Genomic DNA, 20,776 nt, shown 5'->3' on the forward strand with positions numbered 1-20,776 from the left:
TATATATTTGTGGGGCGACCTGCGCCCCACATGAAATGAAGAAGGCCGTATGGCCTATTAAAAGAAGAACAAAGGAAAGGCCATTTGGCCTTTCCAAATCTGAGGCATGGCCTCTTTTGTCATAATAAAATATATATAATAAACTGAAGGGCTGACTGGCCCTTCACTTATTAAAAGAAAACAAAAGAGGCATGCTGCCTCTTTTTCTCTTAGAGCCGAGAGAAAAAGAAAAAGAAAAGAAGGGGAAGAGTTCTCATTTCTGTTCATTGAAAGAAATCACGATCTACGAAAATCCAACGGCCCGATCTTCGATCCGCCATCGGAAATGTGATCCTTGCACTCGGATCTACATTCCTACCGTTCGATTTGTGGTAAAAGACTAAACTCATGGTTTTGTGATTTCTGAGTAAAATCTTATAAATGAGTTTAATCACCAATGTTCTTTAGGTATTTGGGATTGTTGAAACTTGCTTGAAGCTACCCAAACCTTGGGTTTTGGTTTGGTGATCTTGTGGTGAGTTTTCTTCAAACCTTAACTTTTAGTTATTTGATTTTAGTTGTATTTTAGGGGATTAACCATTAGTAAATGCTATGGGTTAATAATATTATGATTAAGGTAGTGTTTTATAATTATGGGTTAAGTTTGGAAAATTCTAAGTTGATGGGTAAAATTAATTTGAGGGTTTTGAAGTGTTTAAAACATAGATTGTGAATTAATGGATAAATTGCATTTGAAGTGTTAAATAATTTCAAATCATCTATGGGTTTGCATGAAAAATAGGCATTTATGGAATTAGGTCATAAAAATAATAATTTGTATAAATTGAAAAATTTTAATTGCAAATTTAAGAATTTTTCCATGTATAGGTTTAGTTAATTAGTGGGAAATTCGTGTCGTAGCCTTTGAGCGATTCAAAGTGCTAATTGTTATAGTTGTTGGTTAAATAGCTAAATGGTGCATTGTGTTGTAATTATAGCGGCACTTTGCGGGTCAAACCTAGGATTGTTGGAACCAAGAGTATGAGCAACCCAAGGTGAGTATTCTACTCACTTAGAAACTACTATTTTCATATATTATAGAATTGCAAAATATATGTGTTTTATAAATCCGAACCAACTGTATGTTGACAATATGTTTTGGATGTGTTAAGTAGTTTCAATTATGTTGAAGTATCAATGATGTTTATGAGAAATGATGTGTGATTGAAAATTGTGATTTGAACTGATTTGAAGGATTTGATTGTGAGATGTTGTTGGGATTTAAATTAAGGAAATATTGATAGAAGAATTGATGCGTTAAATTGTTTATGGATTTATATTGTAAGCATGATTTAAAGGCATAATTCAAGAAATGAAATGTATTGTTTTAAGGCATAAGCATATGAATGTTAAATATGCATCGAAGTGAGGTTTACAGCCCACGGGAAACTATACTTGGGTTAATTCCCTTGAGGCTTGGATTAATTTCCATGAGGAACTTGGGTTAATTCCCATGAGGCATGGATTAATTTCCATGAGAAAACCTGCATGAGCATGTATAGCATTGTTTTTATAAGTGATGTTTTTATACTATGAGTAGTTTTGCTAGACGTATTAGTATGCATAAGAGTCTCAATGGAAAAGAGCTTATATATATTTTTATCGGATGGTTGCATGATTTAAATGCTATTGTTTTTCTAAGTCTCACTGAATCAAATGTATTATAGTAGGTGAGGATGTATGTAGTTGTATCCAATAATGGAACTTCTACGTATAAGTCTCAGCTGCATACTATGCTTTAAATGTTTTATATTAGTCGGTATGCTACATCAGCTATGGGGGTTTTCAAACAAAAGCTTATAAAATTGGTGGCTGTTATAGTGTACGCATGACTAAAAAGGCAAAGTTGGTTCTTTGCGAAAGCTGAGTAAATAGTATACCTCTGAGGTCTTAGTGTAATTATTTATGCTAAGACGGTGGACTCATAATTTCACATATACAGATATGGCAAACCCCCACAACCGTATTGAGGACGTCCCTTTGGTTGCAGGTACTCCAGAGTTAGATGACGATCCAGTAGCGTTATATCTGGGATATTACGACTGAGGCACACCGTGACAGTTGTAATGGGTTGGACTATGGTGTCCACTGTTTTGGTATATTTTGTATATGGCTTGTGAGGTGGGTGTCACGTATTCTTTTGTTATAAGCCATTCTTTTGTTATATGTGTATGGCTCTTTTGTAAAATCAACAGGTTATGTTTTAGTTGTACTTTTCCGCTGAAATTATGATGGTATCATTATGTTTTCCGCTGTTAGATATAACTCCGACTATCAGGTACATGTTATGGGCCGTGTGTTGGCTGAGCGACAAATAGTCGTGCCACTGTGACAACTTGTTTTATGTTTGTATAAAAATAAAAAAAAAAAAAAAAAAAAATCGGGTGGTCACAGCTTATGGTATCAGAGCAGTTAGCTCTAGGGTTGGTTAGAAAAGCGGATAAGCGGAAAACCTAGGGTTGTGTTAGAGTTTAAAGGTAACAAAAGAGCCTTAGGATCAAAAAAAAAAAAACTTTAACTCAGATAAAAGAAAATTTTAGGATTCTTGTTTGCATTTTATGGATATTATGATGTGTTTAATATTCCTTTCGCGATGTTGTTTATGTGGCATTTCATTGTGCAGACAAGAACATGCCGCCTAGGCAACGTAAGCCTCCATGTCGCTATAGAGATGAAGAATCGATGCATGGAAGTGGTGGTGAAGCACCTCCACCTCCTCCACCTCCTCCTCCACCACCTCCACCTTTTCCTCCGCCTCCTCCTCCACCCATGCCGGATTTGGGGCAATTCGTGGCAGCTTTGATAGCCGCCATACCGAGGCAAGTAGAGAATGTTGATGCCATTGGTTGTTCCTCCATCGCTTTCTTTAAACACAATCCCCCTGTGTTTAATGGGAGTGAGGGACCACTTGAAGCTGATGAATGGATCACAACTTTTGAAGACCTAGCTGATACACTCAATTGCACGGAAGATCAGAGGGTCAATTACGCATGGCTGTCACTTAAGGGTAAAGCTCGTCACTGGTGGAAGGCCACAAAGACTCTACTCACAGAAGAGTTGGTCATGGAGTTCCTATCACATGGGAACACTTCAAGAAAGAGTTTAATGATCGTTTTTTCCCTCGAGCACAGCGACAACGATGTGCGTGAGAATTTCAAGATCTGAAGTAAGGGGCGATGTCAGTTGAACAGTATTTGGCTGAGTTCCTTAAACTTTCGAGGTATGCTCCACGCCTCATCCCCGATGAAGAGACCAAGATTGAGAGGTTTCATGACGACTTGTCACCACGAATCCTTGATAGGGTCATCTGCTTCAAGGTCACCGAGTATGCCGAGATGGTGCACCTTGCCACCATGGCCCAGAAGGGAATTAAAAATGCGGTTGCCGATTTTGTAAATAGAAAGCGGTCAATGTCTTCAGGGGCACCTCCCCCACCCCCATCCAAAAGACATGCTACGAATAGCAGTGCTGGGTCTATTGGGAGTAGGGGCACCTCTGGTAGTCAGGGTAGTGGCAGTTATCCACAGTGTAGCAAATGCGGGAGGCCGCATAGAGGAGGATGCAAACTGGGAATGAATGTGTGCTTCTAGTGTGGCAAGACTGGCCACTTTGCTAGAGAGGGTCCGCAAGCAAGTATGGGAAGAGGACAAGGGTCGCAGACAAGCACCAATCAGCCAAGGCAGACAGCTCCAGCAAGGGTGTTTGCACTCACACCAGACAATGTCTTTGCTGAGGAGAACACTACCGATATAGTCATAGGTACAATTCCTTTGTTTGGTAGTGTTGCTTGCGTGTTGTTTGATTCGGGTGCTACGCACTCGTTTATCTCCTTATCATATGTGAAGTTGTGTAGAATGAGTACCAATCCATTAGAATAGAATATATGTGTGGCCACTCCTGTTGGTAACACCATTACTTGTAGAAAATGTGTGGACAAATGTCCTATTGTAATTGAAGGGAGAACCTTGCCAGCAAAGCTAGCAGTATTCAGCATGTTGGGCTTCAACGTCATTCTTGACATGGATTGGCTATCGAAATACAAAGCTAACATTGATTGCCATAGGAAGGAAGTCACATTCCGACCTCATGGTATGGAAGAGTTCAAGTTCCAAGGGTCTAGAGTGCAAGCGACTCCTCCACTTCTCTCTGTGGTCCAAGCAATCAAGAGTGTCAAAGACGGTGCACAAGCTTATTTGGCTTATGTTCAAGCCAAGCCTGAAGTCAAGGTGAAATTGGAAGACATTCCGGTGGTATGCAACTATCCGGATGTTTTTTCTGAAATCACAGGACTGCCTCCTGATCGAGAAGTTGAGTTCTCTATCGACCTTATACCGGGGACTTAGCCTATCCACAAGGCACCCTATCGTATGGCTCCGACTGAGTTGAGAGAATTGAAAGAACAACTTCAAGAGTTGCTTGATCAAGGTTTCATTCGGCCTAATATATCTCCATGGGGAGGGCCGGTTTTGTTTGTGAAGAAGAAGGATGGGTCTATGCGGATGTGCATAGATTACCATGAGTTGAACAGGGTGACAGTTAAAAATAAATATCCCTTACCAAGGATCGACGACTTGTTCGATCAACTCAAGGGAGCTTCGGTATTCTCGAAGATAGATCTGCTTTCGGGGTACCATCAACTCAGGGTACGAGAAGAAGACATTCCAAAGACAGCAATCCGAACACGGTATGGCCATTACGAGTTCTTGGTGATGCCATTTAGATTAACAAATGCACCGTCAGTGTTTATGGACTTGATAAATCGTGTATTCCATGAGTACTTGGATTCTTTTGTGGTAGTTTTCATTGATGACATATTAGTCTACTCGACTAATCATGTTGAACACGAGGTACACGTGAAGACAGTGATAAAGAAGGTAAGAGAAAAGAAGATGTTTGCTAAATTGAAAAAGTGCATGCGAGTTATGGCTTGAAGAAGTGTCATTCTTGGGTCATGTTGTGAGCAAGAATGGACTTGCAGTGGATCTAGCAAAAGTGCAAGCTGTGGTTGAGTGGGAATGACCTATGAGCGTGCGGGAGATTTGTAGCTTCTTGGGCTTAGCAGGTTACTACAGGAGATTTATCGAGGGGTTCTCTTCATTGTCAGGGCCACTCACTGCCCTCACAAAGAAGAATGCTCCATTCGTTTGGAGTGATAAATGCGAAGCAAGCTTCCAAGAGCTGAAGCGTAGACTAGTTACAGCACTTGTGCTTACACTGCCCATGGAGTTTTTTGGGTATGTTGTGTATACAGATGCGTCCAAGAGGGATTGGGATGCGTGCTTATGCAACAGGGCCGAGTGGTAGCCTAGCCTCAAGACAGCTGAAAGAACATGAGAAGAACTACCCTACTCATGACTTGGAGTTAGCAGCAGTTGTCTATGCACTGAAAATATGGAGGCCCTACCTCTATGGTGAAGAGTGCGAAATTCACACTGATCACCAGAGTCTCAAGTATATTTTCACTCAAAGGGACTTAAACATGAGGCAGCGCAGATGGCTTGAAGCGTTGAAAGACTACGATAGCAAGATGTTTTATTATCCTGCTAAAGCCAATGTAGTTGCAGACGCATTAAGCAGAAAGTCTCGTGATGATGAGACTAATCCTGAGGAGCTTATGGACCGACTGTCACAACAGTTCGCCATGGTACAGATTGATAAGGTAATCACAGGTGGTCCTCCTATTGTGGCAGCACTTGTAATACAACCGCATAGTTTGGACAGAATCAGACTCGCGCAAGAATATGATCTTGAGCTGCAGGATCTCATTAATAGGACACGCCGTGATGAAGCAATGGGGTTCTATCTCACAGGTTAGGGAATGTTAAAGACAAGCAATGAGAGGATTGTTATCCCTAATAATGCTAAGTTGAGAAGAAACATCTTTGATGAAGCTCATCAGACACGATATATTGTTCACCCAGGCAATAACAAGATGTACCAGGATCTAAAAAAGAAGTTTTGGTGGTGTGGCATGAAAATGGATATTGCTGAATATGTTGCACAGTGCCATTCCTGCCAACTTGTGAAAGCTGAACATCAGAGATCTGCAGGGTTACTTAAGCCACTTGAAGTGCCTATGTGGAAATGGGACCAAATTTCTATGGATTTTGTCGTTGGTCTTCCAAAAGCACCAAGCGAACAAGATGCTATATGGGTCATTGTTGACAGATTGATGAAGTGTGCCCATTTCCTCCCCATCAAAGTTACAGATTCAATGGACAAGCTAGCAGAGTTATATATGCGGGAGATTGTCAGGCTGCATGGAGTGCCTATCTCCATTGTGTCAGATCGTGATCCACGGTTCACTTCAAGATTTTGGGAGAAATTGCAGAGTGCTATGGGGACGAAGTTGAACTTTAGCACCGCTTATCATCCGCAAACCAACGGCCAATCCGAGAGAACCATTCAGACTCTCGAGGATATGCTTAGGTTGTGCGTGTTGGATTTTAATGGGAGTTGGATACGTCATTTGTCATTAGTTGAATTTGGTTATAATAACAGTTTCCAAGCAACTATTGGCATGGCACCGTACAAGGCATTATATGGGCGCAAATGTCGATCACCTTTGTATTGGGATGAAGTCGGCGAGAGACAACTACTGGGGCCTGAGTTGGTGCAAGAAACGAAGGAAAAGATTGCCCTCATCTGAAAGTGTATGCTCACCGCTCAAAATTGACAGAAAAGCTATACGGATAAGCATCGCCGTGAGCTCGAGTTCGCAGTTGGGGACCTTGTATATCTCAAGGTGTCGCCAATACGGAATGTGTATCGTTTTGGCAACAAAGGCAAGCTCAATCCAAGGTATGTTGGACCATTCCAAGTGCTAAAAAGAGTAAGCCCACTAGCATACAAGATCGAAATGCCTCCTAATTTGGTGGGCGTTCACGATGTTTTTCACGTCTCTCAGTTGCGGAAATGTGTTCACGATCCATCACAGGTGATTAGTCACGAACCTCTTAATATTCAGCCGATCCTGACATATGAGGAGTTGCCTGTGCAAATTCTGGATCACAAAGAGCACCCGTTGAGAACCAAGTCCATCCCTCTCGTGAAAGTTTTATGGCGAAATCATGGAGTTGAGGAAGCTTCATGGGAGCTTGAGCAGCAGATGCGGGATAAAAATCTTCACTTGTTTGAGTGAACCCAGGTATGTTTAGCGGATTCAGACTGAGTTGTATTTCATTTCATGTAAATGGCATGTTTGCATGATCGCGTAATAGTTGAACGTTCAAATTTCGAGGATGAAATTTTTATAAGGAGGGAGGGATGTAATGTCCAAGAAATTTTGTAGTAATTAAAATACGAAATTTGGGTAAATAATTAATTAAAGTTAATTTAGTGTCTTTAAAATACAAGAGAATGTTTTTAAGTCCAAATAAAAGAAATTACAAAAGAAAATAGGGAATAAAAATAATAAAAAAAAGGAAAAAGAAAAGAAAGAGGTATTTTATATATATATATATAACAAACTAAAGGGCCGACTGGCCTTTCTCTTATTAAAAGAAAACAAAAGAGGCATGCTGGCTCTTTTTCTCTTAGAGACGAGAGAAAAAGAAAAAGAAAAGAAAGGGAAGAGTTCTCATTTCTGTTCATTTAAAGAAATCGCAATCTACAAAAATCCAACGGCCCGATCTTTGATCCGTCTTCGAAAATGTGATCCTTGCACTCGGATCTACGTTCCTACCGTTCGCTTTGTGGTAAAAGACTAAACTCATGGTTTTGTGATTTTTGAGTAAAATCCTATAAATGAGTTTAATCCCCTATGTTCTTTAGGTATTTGGGATTGTTGGAACTTGCTTAAAGCTACCCAAACCTTGGGTTTTTGTTTGGTGATCTTGTGGTGAGTTTTCTTCAAACCTTAACTTTTAGTTATTTGATTTTAGTTGTATGTTAGGGAATTAACCCTTAGTAAATGCTATGGGTTAATGATATTATGATTAAGGTAGTGTTTTATAATTATGGGTTAAGTTTGAAAAATCCTAAGTTGATGGGTAAAATTAATTTGAGGGTTTTGAAGTGTTTAAAACATAGATTGTGAATTAATGGATTAATTGCATATGAAGTGTTAAATAATTTCAAATCATCTATGGGTTTGCATGAAAAATAGGCATTTATGGAATTAGGTCATAAAAATAATAATTTGTATAAATTGAAAAATTTTAATTGCAAATTTAGGAATTTTTCCATGTATAGGTTTAGTTAATTAGCGGGAAATTCGTGTCGTAGCCTTTGAGCGATTTAAAGTGCTAATTGTTATAGTTGTTGGTTAAATAGCTAAATGGTGCATTGTGTTGTAATTATAGCGGCACTTTGCGGGTCAAACCTAGGATTGTTGGAACCAAGAGTACGAGCAACCCAAGGTGAGTATTCTACTCACTGAGAAACTACTATTTTCATATATTATAGAATTGTAAAATATATGTGTTTTATAAATCCTAACCAACTGTATATTGACAATATGTTTTAGATGTGTTAAGTAGTTTCAATTATGTTGAAGTATCAATGATGTTTATAAGAAATGATGTGTGGCTGAAAATTGTGATTTGAACTGATTTGAAGGATTTGATTGTGAGATGTTGTTGGGATTTAAATTATGGAAATATTGATAGAAGAATTGATGAGTTAAATTGTTTATGGATTTATATTGTAAGCATGTGTTAAAGGCATAATTTAAGAAATGAAATGTATTGTTTTAAGGCATAGGCATATGAACGTTAAATGTGCATCGAAGTGCGGTTTATAGCCCACAGGAAACTATACTTGGGTTAATTCCCATGAGGCTTGGATTAATTTCCATGAGGCTTGGATTAATTTCCATGAGGAACTTGGGTTAATTCCCATGAGGCTTGGATTAATTTCCATGAGGAACTTGGGTTAATTCCCATGAGGCATGGATTAATTTCCATGAGGAAACTTGCATGAGCATGTATAGCATTGTTTTTATGAGTGATGTTTTTATACTATGAGTAGTTTTGCTAGACGTATTAGTATGCATAAGAGTCTCAGTGGAAAAGAGCTTATGTATATTTTTATCGGATAGTTGCATGATTTAAATGCTATTGTTTTTCTAAGTCTTACTGAATCAAATGTATTATAGTAGGTGAGGATGTATGTAGTTGTATCCAATAATGAAACTTCTACGTATAAGTCTCAGCTGCATAGTACACTTTAAATGTTTTATATTAGTCGGTGTTTGCTATATCAGCTATGGGGGTTTTCAAACAAAAGCTTATAAAATTGGTGGCTGTTATAGTGTACGCATGACTAAAAAGGAAAAGTTGGTTGGTTCTTTGCGAAAACTCAGTGAATAGTATACCTCTGAGGTCTTAGTGTAATTATTTATGCTAAGATTGTGGACTCATAATTCCACCTATACGGATGTGGCAAACCCCCACAACCGTATAAAGGATGTCCCTTTGGTTGCAGGTACTCCAGAGTTAGATGACAATCCAGTAGCGTTATATCTGGGATATTACGACTGAGGCACACCGCGAAAGTTGTAATGGGTTGGACTATGGTGTCCACTCTTTTGGTATATTTTGTATATGGCTTGTGATGTGGGTGTCACGTATTCTTTTGTTATATGATGTAATGATGTTAAGCCTTAAACAGATAGACATGTATGGCTCTTTTGTAAAATCAACAGGTTATGTTTTAGTTGTACTTTTCCGCTGAAATTATGATGGTATCATTATGTTTTCCGCTATTAGATATAACTCTAATTATCATGTACATGTTATGGGGCATGTGCCATGTGTTGGCTGAGCGACAAATAGTCGTGCTACTGTGACAACTTGTTTTATGTTTGTATTTAAAAAAAAAAAAAACGGGTCGTCACAATTGCCATCATAAAAAACTAGATCTCCGATGTCGACTTCTTCTATTGTCTCATCTTCAATTAAGAGATTCTTGAATGTTCTATTGGCAGGTTTTCTGCAATCTATCGCTTGATGATCGGGCTCCCTGTATCTGAAATAGCAAAGTTGGAGTTGGAACTCTAGCCTTTCATAGGTTGAGGATTAGGAAGAGGCTACTGAGGATGAATTGTAATTTTTTATTTTTAATGAAATCCTTATGATTGCGATTTTTGATATAAATGTGTGTATAGACTCAATTTTGGATAGTTAAAGATTTTAGATTAGCTTATAAGATATAATATAAATAGACTATTTTATGATTAAAAAAAGATAATATGTGATTTATTACAAATATAAAGTTGATGATGTTAAGTTTTATAAGTTTATAAATAAAATTAATTTAAAAAATTAACATGAATGATAAAATAATAATAATAATAATAATAATAATAATAATAATAATAATAATAATAATAATAATAATAATTAAGTAACTTAATATTAGTCTGGATTTATTAGAAAATATCAACAATTAAGATATTTACTTTACATAAAAAAAAATGGATAAGTTAATTAAACAGTTTGTGAAGAAGGTCGAACTCGTTTGAAAAATAAATGACCTAAGTTCGAACAGATTATCTAGTTTGGTGATAAGTTTGAGCTCGACTTATGTTAAAAAAAATTAAATTAGATAATCTTAAACATTCAATACTCAAGTCAAATCAGTTCAACTAAATGGTAAAATCAAGTGGTCTATTTGTAGATACGGATACCATTATGTTATTGTGAGAATATGGTAAAATCTAACTTGAAAAATATAGATGACTTCTAATTAACCGTGTGTGTGTGCACAAAGTGTAACAAAATATTGTAAATGTGGAATTTAAAGAACACATATATTTTGTTAACGAAGTGGAAACTCAATTAATAGAAAAACCACTCCGAGGCAGCCAAACCCAAGAACTCCACTATTCAGATGACAAATCTAGTACAAAGACAATAACACTCACATACCCACATGCAACGATCGTATCTTGCACTCTAACACGTAATCCAATGTGAACGCCTCCCAACCAAATCACCTACTTTAAGGGGTCTTCAATGGATTCTTTTACCTTAGGGTTCCTCTCTAAGATAGACTTCAACACGAGCACAGTAACAGCACACCGACAACGTCTAGAGAGCTAGTAGATCTTCAAAATCTCCCTAAACACCTCATAAGCTTTAAGGAATTCAATACCGAATTCTATAAAATTACAAGCCTAAGAGCCTCTATTTATAGGCTTACACGTCCTAATTCAATTCTGAAAAGGATTTCCATAGCGCACCTCTGGACGGCTGACAGTCTAATCCAAATACAATGCTGAAATCTAAATCCTTTTTGAACTCTGATTGACGAGCGTCCGGACAGTGTTGCCGAGCGTCCGAACGGTTGCATTGCTGAGCTGTTCAGAAGCTTCTAGGACTGAAGGGCCTCCGGACGCTTCACTGAACCATCCGAACGGCTGCAAGGGAACCGACTTTTGTTGAGTTGGAAATTGCGCAGAATCTTCCTGGAATTGTGAACTTGCCTTCTAGATGCTTGTGACACTGAAACTTGTCATAATTAGGTGCTTTCCTTGTTAGAGAATTGCACTCTGAGAAACTAAAGATTCTGAAATATATGACTTCCCTCTTTAGCAGCATTCTTTCAAGATAGTGATTTTGTCAACAGAATGTAGCCAAAACTAACATAACTGATCAAGTGAGCCCACATTGCTAATTTATAAATTATCAAGTATTGAGAAGGTGGCATTGGACCCAATATTCACAAATTAATGAGAACAAAAAAGTCAATCATACCGTTACTAATTTGATTCTTCATGACATATAGGTTCTTATCCTTTTTCATGATATGAGAAGCTAGGGTAATCAATGTCTAATACTCATAATTCCGTGAATTATCAACTCTAAAGAAAATTGAATCGGATTGTTTTTTTTTTGGGCTAAAAGAAAGGAATATATACCAACCTTTTTTTTTTTTTGTGAGGAAAATGTAATACCAACTTGCTTGTAGTGGGTAAAGTTCTGAACTTCAATGGACGTATATCACTCCGCATGGGGTGACCTGAGTCAAAAAGGTAGGTCTCACTGTCTCAGGCCCTTCACCCATAGTTTAGGATTGGCTGTGGTTTTGGATTTGGGGTCAAAGCATGTATTTGAAGTCGGGACTCTGTGTTGGATTTGGATTCATAATAATTATATGTTTGAATTGCTAAGATTTGGATAAATAATATTGTAAGAGAGTTGATCATATAATATTGTAACCCATTTGCCCGAATAAATTTTAGATTGTTCGGCCACCTTCACGACATGTAGATCTCATATAAGCTCTCTCACATTACCTGATCAAATTGCTAGCAATTAGAACAAATAATTTCCATGAATCCAGAGGTGTTTAACCTTCGGTAACACACCAACTTTTTTCACTAATTTTTTTATTAGTCTCTTGGGAAGGTCACACTTCTTATTGGAATAATATTTTATCAAGCACATTGATAAATTACGTGATCCCCATATTTCATTATGATCCTTAAATATCAATACGATTAGAAATTAAAAAAACTCACCCCACTTCAAAAATGTTAAAAATGATCTTGACAAAATATATATTAATCTAAGAAAAGTTTACTGATTATTGTTATATCACTACAAAAATCCATGGAATTTGCCACGTGCATTTTGACACGTGTACGGACACTGTACACGTGTCAAACAGGTTGCCACGCGTGCGACGCGTGTCAGATGTAGATGTCACTAACTGTGCATTTTGACACGTGTATTGAAATACACGTGTCTGACAGTTAGACACGTGTATTTTGGACACGTGTATTCAAATACTCGTGTCTAACTGGACACGTGTATTAAATACACGTGTCTATTTTATTTTTTTAAAAAAAAAAATTTCAAATTGTATTTTTTAATTTAATTCTTTAATTATATTTTTAATTTAAATTAAAAATACAATTAAATAATTTAATTAAAAATTTAATTAAATTAAAAAATACAATTTGAATTTTTTTTTTTAATTTAGTTTTGATTATTGTCTTTTTAAATTTGTTTGGGTTAATTAATTTTTTTTTCTCTTTTAAACGCAATATTTAAAAAAATATTGCGTTTAAAAATTAAAAAAAAATACAAATTACACAAATCAATAATTAATAACGTATTTGTTAAATATGCAAATCTTTACAAACAAAAAATAATTACACAATAATTACACAAAATAATTACACAAAATATCTACAAATCCGAAGGGCGTCCCTACGAAGCACAAGGTACTGTCCCAAGCGTGTTATCGCCAACCGGCGATTGCTGCGCAAGGGATGGTGTAGCGGGCGAAGGTGTAGCGACAGGGGAGTGCTGGCTCAGCCGTCGTCCAACTGGCGACAACGTACCAACCGTTGTCGAATTACCTGCAAATAATATAGACAATTAAAGTATATAATATTACTTGCAAAATTAAAGGGGTAATGAAAACAAATTGAAATTAATTTTGTCCTATACACAATATAAATCATACCTGCAGATGCACTACTAACAGACGACGTACTACCTACGTGTGCAGGTGAAGACTGAGCACCAAGATATGGTGCTAATACTCCCATGGAGGACATGAAGACCTCGAACTGTCGCATGCGCTGCTCCATAGCGTCGAACTGTTGCATGCACTGCTCCAACGCGTCATTCCTCTCTCGCTTAGCCCGTAACTCCGCTTGGATTTCTTCCATTTTCCGGGCGTGTTCGGCCCAATCTCGAGACGTGCCCTCAGATGGTCCCCCCTGTGAGCGAGGCCTGTATGAGAAACATGTCCCCCGAACAGGTGTAACGTTCGACCCAACCTGCCGAACCCTCCCCGCGTACTCAGGCCTCCCAACCGCCTGTTCGTACGCGTCGTTTCGTGCCCAACGCACCGTGTCTGATGAGACGCTCTGCGTGGCGGCTTGATCACTGGATGAACTCTGCGTCATCCTCTCATGTACGTCGTCAACATGAAAAACTCATATACTGAATAATGACATATCACACATAATTTAAAAATATTAGTAAATTAGATCAGTAGCATACGCATAGGACCCGTGTACGTTCATTCACGTAAGTGCCGTCCTTCCTTGTGTGGGTCTTCACGAACGACGCGGCGCGAGTGGGGGGGCGTGCCGATGTACATGTCTGTCATCATCCAGTTGAAATATATAACAAACAGAGAGCGATAAAATAGTGTAAAGAAAAAGAAATACAATTACCAACAAATATTAAAAACATAAACATATATTTTTACACACCTCCTCGTGATTAAATCTGGCATAACTTTTGGATCTCGTACAATGGGGAAGGTCATTCTGCTCCCGCAGCCTCTTCATCCGTTCAGAGGTCACCTACGCATTGAACGCGGAAATAGAAATGTTTGCATTGACACACTTAAAGTAGTAATAAAATTAAATGAATTGTTATTAAAAAACCACAACATTTTCTTGTCATACAATTAAAAGCCTACATACCCTTTTATGCTCAGTGCACCAATCGCTCAGCAGGAACTCTACATCTGCTGCGTCATACTGCGCAAAAAAATTGTCCGGGACTCTCTCACGGATAATCTCGGGTGTGTCACCGTCTTGGATATGTAGCTTGGTTTTGAACCTCGACTTCCACGAGCGGTGCTTCCGACCTATATCATTCCACGCTTCTTGTTGTGCCTTGCGCTTGTCTATTGATACAGGTAGATAGAACTCCTCCTGCACATTCAATTTCAGCATTATAGGTTTAAATACTTCAAGAAAAACTTAATTTTAAGTTTAATTCAAATAAATAAATAAATTAGATTTTTAAAACATACCATCAGCGCGTCCCACATTGCCTGCTTAATCTACTTATCTACCCTCGCCCATTCGTCCCGCATATGTATGTAGGACCCGCTCCTGATAAGCCTTCCCTCAGCCCGCCTAAAACGGTTGCAGGCTCATCCAACAGGTTGTAGAGCAGCATTGTACTGCAACACAACCTTCTTCCCCCTCGGGAGCCCCCGGTTTCTCTCTGGGTCCCTAATCACCTCATAATATATGGTTCCATCTGGATTGTACCCTAATGAAAAAAATATACAACATTTAATTGGTTAACACATTAAAACATAATTATATCAAGAAATTGTGCATAAAATTTATTTTTCATTCAAACTTAATATTTATTTTTGGTAACATAATATGAGTTGTAAGGATGTCTAAATATGTACTTACCCATCAACCGAATCTGCTCAATCTCTATATGCTGGGTCGCTGGGTCGCCTGCGACCTCCTCGCCAACCCCTCCCGCTGGTGGAGGCTGCTGATCATCATCTGAATGCATATCCTGGGGGCTATCGGGGGCCAACTGATCTGTACCCAACATCTCAACGTCCTCCTCATGGGTACTCTAGCTCCCCCCTAGATCTGGCATCTGACTCTCACCGGAAAGTGGCACCTGGCTCTCACCAGATAAAGGCATCTGGCTCTCACCAGGCCCCGGGACTTGACTCGCTGTCGCTGCTGGCATCTGTCTCAACCCCATAATCTGGCCCTGCATCGCTGCCTGTGCTGGCACATGTCCCAACCCCACAGCCGGCATCTGCATCTCCCCGGTCTATGACAGAGGAAATCTATCATCCTGCATCTCACTATCAGGGTTACATGTCATAGGTCCAGTATATGTAAACGGAAAGTATGGCGCATAACCCTGTGGCCCCATCCCCTCTCGCACCCACCATCGAGCCACGTTACCCAGTGGGGTGAACCCTATCTGAGATAATGTTGGGAGCTCCGACAATGGAGAACTGCAACATCCAGTTGTGCTAGTCTGCCCGTGATCTGACGTGGGCACGGCCATCGTACCCGGCAACAATGGTCTATAAGCGGCACCTGGGTGGTGTGGCCACGCCGCAGTATATAATGTCGTCGAATCTGTGGGCGTTGTCACGGGGGGCACTGGTGGGCGAGGTGCCCGATATGCTTGAGGGGGTCTCTGGTCCATCGATACCTGCGAACAAATGTAGACAAATTAATTAAAATTTGTATTTTATATATTTTTAATGAATATGCAAACTATACAACGAAATTTATGCAAATAAAAAAAATTTGTATTGAGTTCAAGCGAATTGTACGAACAATAAATATATCAGTCATTGTATCACGGGAGCTTCGATCGGATCAATGTCGGGCCGGTCGTACTCGAATTCGTCATTCGTATCAGGTAGGTCATTAGTGGCTAGTACGAGCGGTACGCACTCATGGTAGGTTGTACCTGCCTCATTACTCCCTTCCCCCTGACCAACGTCGTACACGTTGCGTGGTTTGGTCCTAACTGCGCAAACCCAATTTGGGTTCCTTCCATCTTCGACGTAGAATACTTGATCTACCTGAGATGTAAGCACGTACGGCTCGTCCTTCATCAGTTCTCCCATGTGGACGAGGTGATTGAAGTTGACAAACACTAGGCCATACTCGTCTATTGTGAATCCTCTGTCCATCGTGGGGTCTGCCCAATTACACTTAAATAGGACGTACGTAGTCCTGTCATAGTACTCGACCTCAACTATATCGGTTAACTGCCCGTAGTACGTTTCGCCTTCAACGGTTGGAATACATACGCCACTGTTCTGCGTCCTCCTTCCCACATCATGGGCAAGTGTGCGGAACAATTTCCCATTTACCACGTACCTGTTGTACTTGACCGCTGTCTCCTTTAGCCCTCTACAACGCATAACCAAGTTGTGGCCCAATTCCTCTCTACGTTGATCGTCCAGACCATCGACCTATGTTATAATTACAAATATTAAACATCACATTGGTTAATTACATTGAACCCCGCATAAATTTATTATTATCTCAAAATTACCACTATTTCCTTATATATACACGGTACCATTCGCAGAACTGCTCATGATGTAGTGCTTCAATAAGAGCCTCCGTAATGCGAGCCCTAGTGCATGATCGCCTAAGCGTGTCTTTGTGCATCCTATATTTAGCGTATACAATTATGTAATAATTGTTATTAATTATTTTATTCGAATTCTGTTAAATATAAACACTACTTACATCCGCAAATTGTGAAACTCTTCAGAGTTGAACACAATATAACGATGAATCTGGTGCATTGTCAACCGGTTCAGGGTAACTCACGTGCCCGCCCCCTTGGATCCATCAGGATTTCTCTGAAGTCTGTTTTGGAATGTTGGTGCGTTATTCAGATACCTTGAACAGAACGTTACCAGCTCGGTCGCTATGTACCCCTCTGCAATGCATCCCTCTGCAATGCACCCCTCAGGAGCCGCTTTATTGCGCACATTAGACTTGAAACTCCCAAGACTCCTGGTGTACACACATACACGACATTTGGATTGTCGTCAATTAGGGTTACAATTAAATCAAAATATATATGTACATATTACGTCGAATTTTACCTCTCTACCGGGTACATCCACCTATACTGCACGGGTCCACCGAGTCTACACTTGCGCACAAGATGCACGACCAAGTGGACCACGCTAGTAAAAAACCCTGGAGGAAATACCTGTTCTAGCTTGCACAAAGTTATAAAAACATCACCCTGCAGTCGGTCCATATCTTCTTGTGATAGCTTGGTTGAGCATATGCCTTTAAAAAATGCTGAAATCTCCACAAGAGGTCTAACAACTTTATCTGGCAATGACTTACGCAATGCAATTGGGAGAAGCTGTTGCATCAGTATGTGGCTATCATGGCTCTTCAACCCGAAAATTGTGCGGTCCTTGAGCCGAACACATCGTGAAATGTTCGAGGCGTATTCGTCCGGGACCCTCACATTTTGAAGAACCTTCAGAAAATTTTCTTTGTCCTCCCTAAACATCGTGTGACAAGCAGCAGGGAATATACGTCTTGCCATTTGCGGCCGTGAACGGATGCAACTTAGGTCTCAACCCCATTTCCTGCAAGTCCAGCCGAGCTGCCAGGTTGTCCTTCATTTTCCATTTGATATCCAAAATAGTGTCAAGTATATTGTCCATGACATTTTTCTCTATGTGCATAACATCAAGATTGTGCCGAAGCAAATTGTCTTTCCAATACGGCAATCTGAAAAAAATACTTTTCTTTTTCCATATAACATCGGAACTCCCTGCACCCTTCTTCCGCTTCTTCCGTTTCTTCTTCTTACCCGCGATCTCATCCCCAAACGCAACTCCGTCCAACAGTTGGAGGATCTCGTCTCCGTATGGCACAATCTGCGCGCTGTCAAATTCTTCAGTACCGTCAAATGTTCTTCTGTTCAGCCGCCACAGATGTTCAGTTGGCAAGTATCTCTTGTGCCCCATATAACAAAATTTGCATCCGTTCTTTAAGTGTTTAGAACGTGTCGAGTGCATACAGCAAGGACATGCCTTCACACCCCTGTTAGGCCAACCAGATAAATCTGCATACGCTGGCAAGTCGTTTATTGTCCACATCAACTGGGATCGCATATTAAAATTTTCCTTCATTGAAGCATCGAATGTTCGTACACCTACATTCCATAGTTCCAGCAACTCATCAATCAATGACTGAAGGTAAACATCAATATCCATACCTGGTAAGCTCGGTCCAGGGATAACCAGTGACAGGATGAACGACGTCTGTTTCATGCACATCCAAGGTGGCAAATTGTGCGGCACAAGCATTACGGGCCATGTGCTGTGGGATGTGCTCATGTTCCCAAAAGTATTAAATCCATCTGCTGTCAAACCAAGCCGGACGTTCCTACTCTCTGCCATAAAATCTGGATGTAAAAGGTCAAACGATCTCCATGCCTCACCGTCGGCCGGGTGCCTCAATACGTCATCCCTAGTGCGGCCTTTTACATGCCATCTCATATGGGGCGCAATATGCTCAGACATGAATAACCTCTGTAACCGTGGGATGAGTGGAAACCACCTCAAAATCTTCATCGGACGTTTTTTTCTCGCTGATATGACCTCACCATCCTCATCTATATGTGTATCAGCCCTCCACTTAGATTCTCCACATATGGTACATGAATCTAATTCTTTATTGTCTTTCCAGAATAACATACAGTCATTACGATACGCCGGAATCTTCTCATGCCCTAGACCCATGACACTTACGAACTTCTTCGCCTCATACATATTATCTGGCAATGTCTCATCGCAAGGAGGCAACAGCTGATTGATAAACTCGAGAATGTCAGAAAAAATCTTATTACTAATACCTCCAACGCACTTCAAATTGTACATGTGTACAGTAGCACTCAATTTACTATGCTTGGTACCAGGGTGAAGGGGCTTCTCGGCAATCTTTAACAACTCTTGGTACTTCAATGCGTCCCCGCAACAGGTTCCTTCGTCAACTTGTTGCGGATCCGTACTGACGGCTTCAGCAACATCGTGCATACCGAATGCATCACGCAACATGGCGTGCATGTCATCATCCCGTTCCATGGCCACACCCCCCTGTTCTGTGAATTCACCATGTTCAGTGCTACAGGTAGCAGAATCTGTGCCACTGTGATGACTCGAACACTGACCACGAACAGCGGACCCGGTTGTTGTCTCACCGTGCATATACCACAAATTGTATCCTGGATTCATCCCCCTACCTCCTGTCAGGTGGGCAAGAATATAATCTGGAGGGTGATGCTGGTTATTTCGACAATACTTGCATGGACAGTAAATTTTGCCATCGACGGCCGTACAGTTACTAACGGCAAATGCCACAAATGCCCTACACCCGTCGTTATACTGTGTCGTACCCCTACATGCTGACATCCAAGACTTGTCCATATTTCTCTGTATAGGGTTAAGAGACCGAGACAAATCATACTTCTTACAGTATAAACTTTGTAGACAAATCAATTAAAATTTGTAAAAAAATAAAGAACATGGGTAACAATTTTGCGGTTATGATTTTATGGTTTACGGTTTAGGGTTTAGGGTTTTTGTAATTTTTTTTTTTTTTAAGGGTTTAGGGTTTAAGGTTTATGGTTAGGGTTTTTTTTTTTTCTTAAGGGTTTAGGTGTTATTTTTTTACTTATATGTTTTGAAGGATGTAGGGTTTTTTTTTTAAGGGTTTAGGGTTATGGTTTACGTGTTTATTTCTTTGAGGGTTTAGGGTTAGGATTTTCGTTTGTGTTTTAAGGGTTTTTTTTTTACTAAGGGTTTAGGGTTAGGGTTTACGTGTTTCTTTCTTTAAGGGTTTAGGGTTAGGATTTTTATTTTTTTTATTTTTTTTTTGTGTTTTAAGGGTTTAGGTGTTAATTTTTAACTTATATGTTTTGAAGGATGTAGGGTTTTTTTTTTTTTAAGGGTTTAGGGTTATGGTTTACGTGTTTATTTCTTTGAGGGTTTAGGGTTAGGATTTTCGTTTATGTTTTAAGGGTTTTTTTTTATTAAGGGTTTAGGGTTAGGGTTTACGTGTTTCTTTCTTTAAGGGTTTAGGGTTAGAATTTTTATTTTTTTGTGTTTTAATGGTTTAGGTGTTATTTTTTAACTTATATGTTTTGAAGGATGTAGGGTTTTTTTTTTTTTTTTTTTTTTTTTTTTTTTTTTTTTTTTTTTTTTTAAGGGTTTAGGGTTATGGGTTTAGGGTTTGTGTTGGTTTAGAGTTTAGGGTTTATGGTTTTAGTTTTTTTTTAGAAAGTGTTGGATTTTTTTTTTTTAGGGTTTAGGGTTTAGGGTTTGTTAGGGTTTGGAGTTTGTGTTGGTTTAGGGTTTAGGAGTTTTTGGTTTTTTTTTTTTTGGTGTTTAGGGTTTAGGGTTAGGTTGTTTGTTTTTTCCTTATAGGTTTAGGGTTTTTTTTTTTTTTTTTAGGGTTTACGGTTTACGGTTTAAGATTTAGGGTTAGGGT

At 39.3% G+C, this 20,776-nt stretch overlaps 1 long non-coding RNA gene across 1 annotated transcript; it reads left to right on the forward strand.

Annotated features, from left to right (window-relative positions):
• Positions 1 to 446: 446 nt before the first annotated feature.
• Positions 447 to 2,194, forward strand: LOC133865528 (uncharacterized). The gene is made up of 3 exons (XR_009899764.1): positions 447 to 514; positions 978 to 1,034; positions 2,030 to 2,194. It is a non-coding gene; the product is annotated as an uncharacterized LOC133865528 (long non-coding RNA).
• The last annotated feature ends 18,582 nt before the right edge of the window (positions 2,195 to 20,776 follow it).

The sequence above is a fragment of the Alnus glutinosa genome, chromosome 4 (assembly GCF_958979055.1).
Source record: "Alnus glutinosa chromosome 4, dhAlnGlut1.1, whole genome shotgun sequence".
Classification (NCBI taxonomy): Eukaryota; Viridiplantae; Streptophyta; class Magnoliopsida; order Fagales; family Betulaceae; genus Alnus; species Alnus glutinosa.